Consider the following 13,043-nt stretch of genomic DNA (forward strand, 5'->3'; position numbering starts at 1 on the left):
TTAAATCAAATCACAGCAAAATGATGTGATTGATATAACTCCTCTACATTACAGTTTTTATGTACCACATCGCTTGAAATGAACTAAAAGAGTGACTTTCTGTAAGGAAGGGGAAACTTGTGAAACTGAATTATAAAAAGAGCATTGACAGTCAACCTGCCATACATACTCCTGCCCTTTTCCTGTCCTTAATGTAGCTCTTGTCCCCCTCCCATTCTGAATTGTGCCAGGCTATAGGAAGAAAATATTCCTGAAACAACTCTTGGTGTTTCAAAGGTTCATTTTTGTTATCAAGAAAGTTCTGGTTCTAAGTCATATTTTGGGATAGGAGGGTTAAGCTGTAATAATTTGGTGTGTGTGTGTGTGTGGTGGTGGTGGGGGGGGGGGGGGAATATTTACACTATCAATCTGCAAATGAAAATAGAAATGACACCCATTCCCAACATGAGAGAAACATTATGCAAGTTGTTAGTTAAAATAACTGCATGTGAGCTATAAATTTATTTAAAAAAAACATTTTTGGAACAGTGCTTTGAAAAATAATTGAATGCTATCAAACGGGTTTGTCTTGCAGATCTTTTTCTTAAGCCAGTGCACTGCCATGCTCTGAATATAAATGGACTGTGGTGTGATGTGATCAATAAACAAGATATATTAATTTAACCACTGAAAATTTGTTGTACAGGAGGAAGGCACATTCTTGTGTTCATTAGAACATTCCAAAACCAAAAGACCATTAGCAACTGCCCCCCCCCCCCCCCCCCCCCCGATAGTGAGCTAGTGGTGGTCAATGATGTCTAAGGTGCTGATTGCATGGGCTACATCTCAAAAAAAGATATAGTGGAATTAGAAAAGGTACAGAGATGGGCAACAAAAATGATAAAGGGGATGGACGGCTTCTTAAAGGAGAAGTCCATAGACCATTATTAAATTGACTTGGGGAAAATCCACTGCTTATTTCTGGGATAAGCAGCATAAAATTTACTGAACTTTTTTGGGACCTTGCCTGGTATTTGTGACCTGGATTGGAAACAGGATGCTGGGCTTGTTGGACCTTTGGTCTGTCCCAGTGTTGCAGTACTTATGTAATTTGACCTGAGTGTTTAATGCTGGGCCTAATCTGAACACCTGCAATGAATATGCTATTTGTGCAGTCACACTTCTTTGAATAATTATCCGGGCACAGCACTGAATATTGGCAGTGCTCAGATAAATTGCAGGCCCACCCTAACTCTACCCTGGACTACCTCAACACTACTCAGATAGTGTCGTGACACTCAGTGCTAATATATATATTTTTTTTTTAACATTTGTACCCCGTGCTTTCCCACTCATGGGAGGCTCAATGCGAATTACATGGGGCAATGGAGGGTTAAGTGACTTGCCCAGAGTCACAAGGAGCTGCCTGTGCCTGAAGTGGGAATCGAACTCAGTTCCTCAGTTCCCCAGGACCAAAGTCCACCACCCTAACCACTAGGCCACTCCTCCACTTACAGCTCTGTAGTATCTTTCACCAGGTGTTTTGGGGTTTTCTGTATGCTGGATGGCTATGCATCACCTCCCTTTAAACAACACTATAGTCAGTTTAATGACATTCATTTTTCCTGTTGTATGATGAAGGAAATGGAAATACATATTAAAAATGTAGGGAAGTATGGTAGTTTAAACTTCCTTTGCATTTGCTGGTGTATAGAGGTAAACAGCAAAGATGGTAGCATGTCTCTCACTTTGCCACACAAACCCATCATACACAGACATAGACATATAAACACACTGCGAATATGACATGTTGAAGTTACATGTAAACTCTACTTGACTCAAGTTTTCATTTAAACTAAATCTTGAGAGCTGAACAATAAATTGCCCAAGGAAGCCTTGTTCTCTTTCTTTCAGGAAACCTTTTCTTCTCTGCAGTTAATTATCTTGCAGTCTCCTTTCCTGATGTGTCGATTGCATTAATTCTTCCCTTTGCAGTCTTCTGTTTTGGATTCAGCAATCCTTGGGTTCTCCAACTCTGATGTTTTATGACTTGATAGAAAAAATAATTAAAATCCTGATCAAGATTCCACCTCAATGTCCTCTCCCGATCCTCAAGACAGGAGATTGCAACTGCTCTTTGGGATATCTCAGGCTGGAGGGATCCCTGGTGGTGGATATTATAGACACAAGACATGTGACAGTATACCTAGTTACTCAGGACCAAGAATTCTGGGCTTCTGATCTTAACTGTTGTCTGTGCTAAAGAACAGGGAATTTCACAGGAACTGAAAGTAAGTGGTGAATGTTTACTTGTAGTCTATCAGTTCTTTCTCTGCATTATCTTAATTATGTGATTACATTAGAATGTATGATGTCATTAGGTTTCCAAGGGGAAAGAGTAGAGTCTCCATTCCTACTCAGCCCTTATCCTCTTGTTTTAGACTATGAAAATTGCATTTATTATCTGCTTTCTTATTAATGATGCCAACATCTCATCCAAAGGAAATGAATTATAGTGTTAGCTGTCAGTACACTGTTTTCTCAGAATTAATGACTATTGGTTTAGAACTCAATGATGGTATCATTGTTCAGAGTAGCATATGAGTTCAACCTGTGCTGACTCAACCTTCCATACAAAAGCTGTTGCATTTTCAGTGTGTTTTTTTAGGGATTTTTTAAATGTTGGAAATGAAAGAGGAAAATTTCAATCAATTATCCCAAGTTGTTTCCTTCCATTTTGAAATGATATAACCCTCCCCCCCCCCCCCCCCCCCCCCCCACACACACACAACACAATTTTATTCATTTTACTTTCCATTTATGTTCCTTGTTGCAGTCCTTGGTCAAAATCCCATGCTGCCAAAACAAAAATAAGTAAATAAATAAATAAATAAATAAAAAGTTCCCATGCAGCAAAATGGCACTTGCCTTCGGTTGACTGGTGCCATTTTGAACACTAACAGTGGCACTGCGGGAACAACTAGGGGTCATTCCTGCTCTATTTAGAGCTAACACATTGGGTTAAGATAACTGGTAATCCCAGAGGAGTGAGGGAAGGAGTGGAAAGGGGCCCTTAGGGCGTTAAAAATTATTTTTGTAGTGGGGGGAGGGAGGGAACATGGCTGCAGACTCGGCATAACTTTTTAATTTCATCTTGTTTTTTTTCATTCTTCTTTTCTTTTTCTGTTGTTTACGTTTGAAACAATGAAAAAAGAAAGAAAATGAAGAAATCATACAGTACAAACTCCTAGGGGGCAATTCTAGAACTGGGTGCCATGTTAGGCACCAAAATTAAGTGGGTAGCATGCCAATTCTATGATGACAATAAGGCATATAACTTTAGCATTTGCACTCTTATGCTTCAACGAATACATTAATAATAAAATCACAGACATTGGCATGTGACAATAACTAGCTGCAGTTTTATTAGCATATAAACAACTCCAGCTTCATAAACATTCCCCAAATTTTCACAATTCAAATTCCCACTTCAAATCATTAAACATTGAGAAAGGAAACGGTTGTTGGTTAGATAGTATTGAACTAACCACAACTGCCCACCCATCCAAGGCAGAGTCTGCGGTAATGCTAGACCCTGCCAGATCCCAGGATTCATGTTGGTATCATACCTGAACCCCACCCCTTTCCCCTATAATCACATTAGACTTGCTCCAAATAACAAACTCCCTCTATAACCATCCCAGAGGAATGGCCTTAATGCCACTGTGACTAATTTCAAAGCCCCTCCATCCCAGCTGGTACCCCACACTTTCAAATCACCAAAAGAGAAGGGAGGGGGAGGAGGATCAAAAATCAGCCTCCCACCCGGGCTCCTCACAGCAAACAGAATCCCATCAAGCACACTACCCTCGAGCCTCTGTACCTAAAACTCTGATTGGTGCCAGCCAGACCTCACCTGCACCAGTCAGAGAAGCTGGATTCCCCTTCCAATGCCCTGTCTCCACAGCTGATGAATGTTAACCCCCTCCCCCAACTAGCTGAATGATCTCCCTCTGTTGCTTTCTCAGCTCAGCCAATTTAAGGCTTATTCCCCCTTAGTTAGGAATACTTGTGTAAATTGGTAACAACGCACCTACAGCTAGGTGCGCCCACTTATGCCAGGTCTATGGCTTGATACAAATGTTAGAGCATAAATGTGGCACTTTAATGTGTAACTTACAGTATTCTGTAAGTTGTGTGTGTAAATGTTGGCCCCACCTCCCTTCTGCATGCCACTTTTAATTTATGTGCATGTTTATTATTATTGCAAGCAAAACTCAATTTATGTGCGTAAATATGAACATGCCTGCGTGTATGCTGGTATTCTATAAACCCTTGTGCACAATTGGTGCTAACTTTAGACATCTTGTTATGGAACGAGTGGGCTAGTGCTTTTTTCCATCATTAGAGAACTGTAATACAGAATGCAATCAGGAATATGCTGCCTATATTTCCCTCCCTTCACAGACCCTTTACTATAAGTAATAATTATGCCTAATAGCTGTCCTTGTTCCCTGCCCTAGTTCAAAGCCCTCGTCTAGTGGTATTTAAATTCAGTCTTCGAGGACTTAAACGTGTCAAGTTTTCAGGATATCCCAAACGAATATTCATTACTTCCTCTTATGAGCGCCCCTTATTTCAATCTAGTCACAGTATATGAACTTAATAACTATCTAGTGACTACCCTTTTACAATGTTCATGCACTTTATTATTATACACACACAGTGTTATATATATAAAATATTTCCTAGCTCCTTATGGTTTTTCTTGCATCCTTCCATTCAAACTCATTCATCCAACTACTTCATCCTCAATTCAATTTTTCCTGAGGATGAAGTAGTTGGATGAATGAGTTTGAATGGAAGGATGCAAGAAAAACCATAAGGAGCTAGGAAGTATTTATAACACTGTGTGTGTATAATAATAAAGTGCATGAAAATTGTAAAAGGGTAGTTACCAGATAGTTATTAAATGAATATTCATGAGATAGATTTGCATGCACACTACCTCCATTGAATGCAAATCTGTCTCATGCATATTCATTAGTGATGAAATGGAGTTTTTCGTGTTCATTGTTTCTTTCAACAGTAAGACTCTCTATTTCCTGCAATCCTTGAACTAATAGACAGGTGGCAGCCTAACTCCTTTCTGTAGCTTTACTGACCCCAGAATGAGGTTTGGTTGGCAGGTTTCCCAGTACCTTCTGAAAGTTGTAAGTTTGTAATGTTCTGCAATATTATTACTGCTTTTCCCCCTGATACAACACATGAATGACTAGCCCTGAATTTGCTAGAATTTTCCAGCATTGGCTTGGGAGAACAAAGGAAACTGATCTGCACCAAAGCGCTGTCCCAGTTCTACACATCTTATTGAGGACAACCTGTCCTGAAACTTCCCAGGCACTACAGTAACACTTATCTAGATAGTTATATTTCTATGAATCCTTGTTATTTTACCCAACTGGTTGTGTGCAGAATTAAATCTTGTTTTCTCTGTTCACAGTTTATTAGCACTGTGTGACTGACCAGTGATCCCAATATGTTTTTTGTATATTTGGTCTGTAGAATTTCTAGAAATTGTGTGACTCTGGGTTTTGTGAGCATCTCAGTGTCCCGAGAAATCACAAGGAAATAACCTGCAGAGCAGGGTAGTTGCTCAGAGGTAGACAGGAACTCAGCTGGTGGGTGTGTAGCTCTCCAGAATAGGGGCAGATGTGCAGGTACAAGTGGGGCCTAAGCAATACAGAGACCTAGGGGTAGCACTGAAGTGTTATGTGACAAATGTCAGGCTTTTGTTCTCTTTGATTCATGTGATAACACTCTTTGAATTCCTGGGCTATGGTTGGTTTCTCTTTTGGGGACCTCTCAGGGCCATGTAACTGGGCCATTACACCCTGGCTAAAACTAATCATGGAAGCAGTAATTCCATAGCACATTTTACTCAGAAGCAAAAGTGTTCATCTGGCTCCAAACCTGATTATGCAAAGGCTTTTCTTCCACTCTGCACCTGTAGAAAAGGCCTTTAATGAACTGAATGCAAAAGAAACATCTGGTCAGAGAAAAACAGGTCAGTGAGCAGAAAGATGAATTCATTTCCAAGGTTAATTAGGCCTGATTAGAGCATTCTTTTTATAATTTATTTTTGGAATTGCACAGAATCATCATCAGCATAATGAAATATTATTTTTTAAAAAACTAAATGTGAATTTTGTATAGAAACCTCTACAAATCGACACTGACTGTTTTTCCAGGTTGTAAAATCACTTCCTTAAGCGTTGACTCACGGGCATTGTATTGGATAAAGCAAACAAAGAAACAGGCAGTGTTACTTAGAGCTGATAAGCTATCAGGATGAATTGTAACACAGACCCAGCTGTCTAAGGATGTCAGCATTGTTATGTTATACAGTAGAGACTCATAGCCATACTCAGGTATGTTCCTTCTTTAATGGACATTTTCATGGCCATGAGGTATGGATATTTTAAAAAATGCTTGTTTCCATGATCCTTGAGGTGTGCAAACATTCTCCTCACCCAGCAAATATATATCATACTAGGAAAAAAGGCCCGTTTGTGAAACCAATGAAACGGGCGCTAGCAAGGTATTGGTTTCCTGCAATTAATGTTTTGAAAGGGATTGTTAGGAAAAATGCGTTGTCATACTAATGAATAATTGACATTGTTGTATTATGTGTAATATGTTTTGTTATTTTTCTATATTTTTTTCTTTGTGTTGGTTCTGTGTGTGGGTGTGAGTGAGAGATGCTGATTCTGCATGTTAGAGCTTGTGTATTTATTGGGGGGGGGGGGGGAGTGTGTGGGTGTGAGTGAGAGAGAGACAGAGATCTTGATTCACCATGGCAGAGTTTGTGTGTGATGTTGTGGTGGTGGTTGGGGGGAGTGTGTGTGTGTGTGTGTTAGTGAGAGAGAGAGATCTTGATTTTCCATTTTAGAGTTTGTGTATTAAGGGGGTAGGAGGGGAGTGTGTGGGTGAGAGAGAGAGAGAGATGCTGTTTCTCCATGGCACAGTGTGTGTATGATGTTGGGGGGGGGGGGGGGGTGGAAAGAATGTTTGTCTGTGTCAGATAGAAAGCTGGTGATTGTCCCTTAGAGAGTGTGTGTATGATGTGGGTGGTGGTGGGGGTAGTGGGGAGGGTGGCAGAGTTTGTTTATGATGTGGGAGGGGGGTGGAGAGGGTAGCGGTGTTTGTGTGTGAGACTCTTTGGAGGGGGGACAATTGCCTTTCTTCCCCTGAGCTTCCCTTTCCTTTGCCCCGTACCGGAAGGGGGGGGGGCTTGGTTATTGATTTGGTTCGGAGTGTGTGAGTTGCATGACCAATCTGCGTTGCCATTCTTGGGGGGGGGATGGTAGCGGTGTTCCGCATCAGTGTATGTGTTTGTGTTTGGGGGGGGGGGGGCTGTGGGTGTGTGTGTGTCAGTCAGAATCAGATATGTTGAATGTCCTTGGTAGAGTTTGTGTATTAAGGGGGGTGGGTCTGGGAGTGTGTGTGTGAGAGAGAGAGAGAGAGAGAGATGCTGTCTGTCCATGGCAGAGTGTGTGTATGTTCTTGTTGGGGGGGTGGAGTTTGATTGTGTCTGTGTGTGTGAGTGAGAGATGGTGATGTATTTAGTGGGGGGGGGGGAGTGTGTGGGGTGTGGGTGTGAGTGAGAGACCAAATGACATCAATATAGTTGCCGCTATACCCCCTGTGCCGCTGTTCAGTACCAGCAGTAGCCAGGGAAAATCCATCAAACCACAGAATGTAACCCCCCGTCTGTGATCGCACATACCCACAGCACCAACATCCGTATGAATGTTCTCGTTCCAGCGATGTTCCTGTGCTGCGTGCTGCTGTGCTGCACACAAAATGACCCCTTCTGCTGACGCTCCTCCCTTCTTCACATACACTTGCATCTGATAGGTTCCTCATGCGTCTGACATCGCGTACCGTTGCCTGGGAACTGTTCAGCAATCCCTTCACTATCAGTGTTCCGCCCTCGACGTCATCACGTTTTGACGCGAGGGCGGGGCACAGAGAGATAGGCAGAGAGAGATGTCTACACCGTTACGAACCCACGAACCCTTCAGTGAAGCCACGGAGTCAGCTTCAGAACGTTGGAGGTGCTTTTTATTATAGTAGATGAGCTACACAGGATGATGTTAAGGTAAAATGTAAGTTATTGGGTTAGATATGCAAGACCTCAGATAATGTGGCATTTCAAGGCAATATAAAATGACAAGCTGCTGGGCCAGTCCAGTGGTTCTGTGGCTGTGCTCTGCATTGCATACTGATGTTCACTAGTTTGGTCCACAGGGTGACCCTTCTATTCCATTGATTGATCAGGGTTGCTGTAAAGGCAGCGCTCACAGTGTTCATTGCTTAAGGGTGACATCTACTGACCATATTCAGGACCCACGATTGCAGAGTTCCAGACTAGTACGAAGCCTTGTGTGGGATTGGGAAGAAGAGGACCTCAGCTCAGCTGGCGGGGGTTGGGGTCCCCCGCTAGCAAAGGTAGGCGACGGCAGGTTGGCGGCGGGAGGGGGGTTGAGAGGGTTATCGAAGGGGGGTCCAGGGGCAAATCTATGGGGGCCCAGGCCCCCATGGCCCCATACTGGCTACGCCACTGGTATACACTCCCCAATTGTAATTTTAACGCTTGTCATACAAGAAACATTCTAAATCAACATAACTCTGTATAATTTTGCTAAACTAAATGAAATGAAAAGAAAAGGCACACTTAATCCTGCCAGGTGTGTGCACCGCACCCAACGGATTCAAACTTGTTTCAGCGTCTCTCCGCGTCCCTCAGCGCTACAGACGCACAAAATCTCAATGTTTCAATGTTCTCAGCATTTCAGCGTCTCAGCACTACTCAGCATTCCTCAGTCATAATGAGTTCATTCTAAAGATTCACAAGAAAAAAAAGAAAAAAGGTGCTCCTGTCCTAACAGTTTTCTTTGACCAGGGTACAGATTGGCATCTTTTGTCTGAGGGCCATGAAGATCAAAGATAGATTTGGCCTTTGGGGTATTGGTAGCCAGTGCAGCTTTTTCAGGAAGGCTGTGATATGGTGATGCTGCTTGCAGCCCTCTATCAGTTCTGCAGCAGCATTCCGAATTAGCTGGAGCAGGTGCATTCTTTTTGGTCTGACCAATTTACAGGTAGTTATAGTAATCTTGCTGTAATGTTATCACAGGAAAGAACCACTGTGACCAAACTCATCTTTTGATATTTTGAGAACGATTTTGTAATTGCCACAGGTGATAGAAGCAGTTTTTAAAGGTTGTTTGAATTTGTGATGCCTGTAGTAGCATTTTAAGATTCCTGACCTATGATTTTATGGGGAATTCATATTTCCCAAATAGTATTTTGAAGCCAGGTACCTGTCCATTTGTGTTAGGAACCCACATAATCTCAGTTTTTCTTGGTTTCAGGCAGAGTTTATTGTTTATTTTATTTTAATTTTTTTGCCTCATTCCTGAGTTTCTATTAGACAGGCAGTGAATTGAGTCAAAGCTGTGGATAGGTCTGGCTCATCGTCATAGAATTTTGTGTCCATCAACTGAAGCAGCTTAGCTAGCAGCTTGAGGTAGATATTAAATAAAATCAGTGACAGTATGGATCCCCGTGGTACCCCACATTTCAGTGCCCAAGGTGATGATGTGCTGTTGCTGAACAGAAATGATTGTTGTCTATCTGACAAATAGGATTTGAACCTCACTGATACTGTGCCACTGATAATCTATTTATGCTAGCTGTGTAAGTATGAAATTTTGGTCCACAGTATCAAAGGCTGCTAAGAAATCTAGGTGGATCTCTTGTCAAGGTATCTATGGTGATCTTCAAGCAGGGTGGCAAGAACTCTCTCCATTCCATACCTAGGTCTGAAGTCAGAGTGACATAGGTCTAGCCAGTTTCTTTCATTTTTCCAGTTGCTAAGTTGAATACAGACAGTCTGTTTTATAAGATTTTTCAGGAAAGGGATATTAGATACTGTCCTGAAGTTTTCTAGCTTGTCCTGGTCAATGGAACTCTCTTCAGTAGGGGGCATACCACTCGCTGCCCCTTTTGATATTGTTGGCAGCTGCCCTTCCACAAGACAGGAGTTAAAAAATTTGTGGCCCCTTCAATGAGGCATCTGCTTGCTAGCTCTGCTATCTTTGCTGGGCAGAAGTCAAGGGGACAGGATGTTGACCATAGGTCTTTCAAAGTTTTTTTTTAGAACATCCTCTGTTACCTGGTTAATTGAGACCCAGATGGCTGTGAATGGATGAGATGAAGAAGTGTTCTCCACATTAGTTGGTGGGAGATTCAGTGGAACTGCCTGTAGGTTCTGATGGAGACCTTTGATCTTGCTGGCAAAGTATGTGGCAAAAATCATTGCTGGTCAGTTGTAACTGGAAGGCTGGCTCTGCTGTAGGGGCTTCAATTGATCATTTACCATTTTGAATAGTGGCTTGATTGAATTTGCAGCCTGTTCAATATTATTTTTGGCTACTGTTAAGGCCTGATGGTACATTGTCATATCTTTCTCTAGGTGAGATTTACACACTTTTTTTTCCAGTTTATTTTGACTCCTAAGCATCTATAATTCTGTGGGGCACCAAGGAGAATGGGTTGTGCTTGGAGCCAGGATCTTCTTGGGTGGAACTCTTTTTATAGGCTTTACTAAATGTGCATTCCAGATATCAACCTCTTCTGACACTGTAATCATCTTTTTATACATATGGTGGAGTAGGACAAAGCCATCATAAAACTCTCAGCATAGGTTTTTCATATCTGGAATTTCCTTCCAGTCTCTAGATAGGCACCATCGTATCAAGGAAAGCAGCAGTGGTGATATCTGGAGTTTCAATATGTAAGTTATAGTCGCCTATGATGACTAACTTAAGGAAGCTCAAGGTTACCTCTGTTACCAGCTACAGGAGCTGCTGCACAAGATGATGAGTCATTGCAAGGTAGTCAGTAGGCCACAAGCAGCCAGGGTGGTTCCTTATCTTCTAGCCAGATTAAGAGGCATTCTGACTCAGACGTGGGGTATAGCGATTCTGAGCAGTTTGATTGTCTCATGGATCGGGACTCCCTTTCCCTTGTCTTGGTTGATGCTGGATGGGGAATTCTATTGGGTATAATTCAGTCAATGGGATGCCTCTGGTTTCAGTTATTCTCAGGATGTTTAGGTAGTATTTATTTATTTATTTATTTGTTTGTTGCATTTATATCCCACATTTTCCCACCTTTTTGCAGGCTCAATGTGGCTTACATAGTACCGTGATGGCGATCGCCAATTCCGGTATGACAAATACAGAGTGGTATTGCTTTAGAGTTCATGAGTGACAGAATACATTAGGTAGTCAAGGAAAAAGAGTTAAGTTTTGTCCCGTTCTAGTATAAGTTTCGTTGTGTTGCAGGGTTCAGGCGTTTAAGTTGGATCGTTAGGATATGCCTTTTTGATCAAGTTGGTTTTTGATGATTTCCGGAAGTTTGTTAGGTCATGCATTATTTTCATGACATTTGGTAGTGCATTCCATAGTTGCATGCTTATGTAGGAAAAGCTGGATGCATAGGTTGATTTATATTTTAGTCCTTTGCAGCTTGGGTAGTGGAGATTTAGGTATGTGTGTGTTGATCTTTTTGTGTTTCTGGTTGGTTAGTCTATGAGGTCTGCCATGTATACCGGGGCCTCGCCGTGAATAATTTCATGAACCAGAGTGCAGATTCGTTCTTTGATTGGAAGCCAATGCAGTTTTTCTCGTAAGGGTTTGGTGCTTTTGAATCTCGTTTTTCCAAATATGAGTCTGGCTGCGGTGTTTTGGGCAGTTTGGAGTTTCTTAATGATTTGTTCTTTGCATTGATGACATCATGAATCATGGAAAAATTTTTATTGTCTCACCTGGCATTCACTTGGCCTACGTTTCCAAGAAGTGATTTGTTAGTGATAGGTGTAACAAGATGGTGGTAGGCAAGTAGTTGTACAGATGCAGTTAGATAGGTATTGTGCCTCTTGTGCCCTTTTGGTGAATGGAGGATGCTATAGTTGTTACCTCTTTCAAAAACTACTGGGTGTGTGAGGATCTATAGGTTTACTGGGCTGAAGCACATTCTTATTATTAAGGTAGATGAGGGTCCATCATTGTGAATATATTATCAGAAGACAATCTGTTAGTTCTCAGCAGTTTATTGAGCAGATGCAACTTCTTCTTGTTAGATAAGAAAGCACAGAATTCTCAAACTATGCAGGATAACAGAAAGTCAGTTTGTCACAGTGATATGTTAATTTTGTATCTTGCTTAGAGTTCATCTCTTTTAAGTGCCTACTTCCTGAAAGGCTGAAAATTCTCCAGGGGAAAAGATGGTCAGTCAGCACCGCAGAGTTGCTTGTTCTTCTTCAGTAGAGAAATGTCTTTATTATTTTGTGCTTTTTATGCTTAAGAACTGTGTTAGGATAAATTGCTGGTTTGGTCTTGTGAACCCAAGATCACAAGGAAGGGCAGTGGGAGGAGTGGGATTTGAACCCTGTAACCACTGGGTTCCATTCTGTAGCAGTTGCAAATGAAGGAGCATGATGCCAGGTGCTAACTCTGGTATAGAATGAGCTGAAAGTATAAAAGAGCAAGAGAAAATTTGGATGAGGAGTCAGGGGGTAAAAAACATGACAAGTAGTTATGGATGTTTATATTCAAGTGAACAGAAATCCACAAAGATTAGCAGTTAAATAATTATTTCTCTTGAAATATCCTTCCGCGTGCCCTCTTTTCTCCTTTCACCTTCCCCACCTCTCTCTATCACCTCTTCACTATCTCACCTCTCCTTCACCTTAGTGACGGCCTCTTCCTCTTCTTCCCATTCAACCCCTCCTCTTCACCTCTCTCACTCATACCCATTCCCTTCTTCCCTCTCTTGATAACCATTACCACAAGGGCAATGAGTTTCCTCAGATTGTCTACCCAGGCTACATTTTCACACTTCTGATTTCCCATAATTCTTCCTGTTGCCACTAGATCCTGCTGATGCAGTGCATGGCAGCCACACATGTCTCTGGCCCTGGGGCTTTTACCACT

The 13,043-nt window shown here is 41.9% G+C and overlaps 1 pseudogene; it reads left to right on the forward strand.

Moving 5' to 3' along the window:
- LOC115471343 overlaps positions 1–13,043 on the forward strand; it is a 149,969-nt pseudogene that overhangs the window by 87,326 nt on the left and 49,600 nt on the right.

This window comes from Microcaecilia unicolor, chromosome 5, assembly GCF_901765095.1.
Source record: "Microcaecilia unicolor chromosome 5, aMicUni1.1, whole genome shotgun sequence".
Taxonomy (NCBI): Eukaryota; Metazoa; Chordata; class Amphibia; order Gymnophiona; family Siphonopidae; genus Microcaecilia; species Microcaecilia unicolor.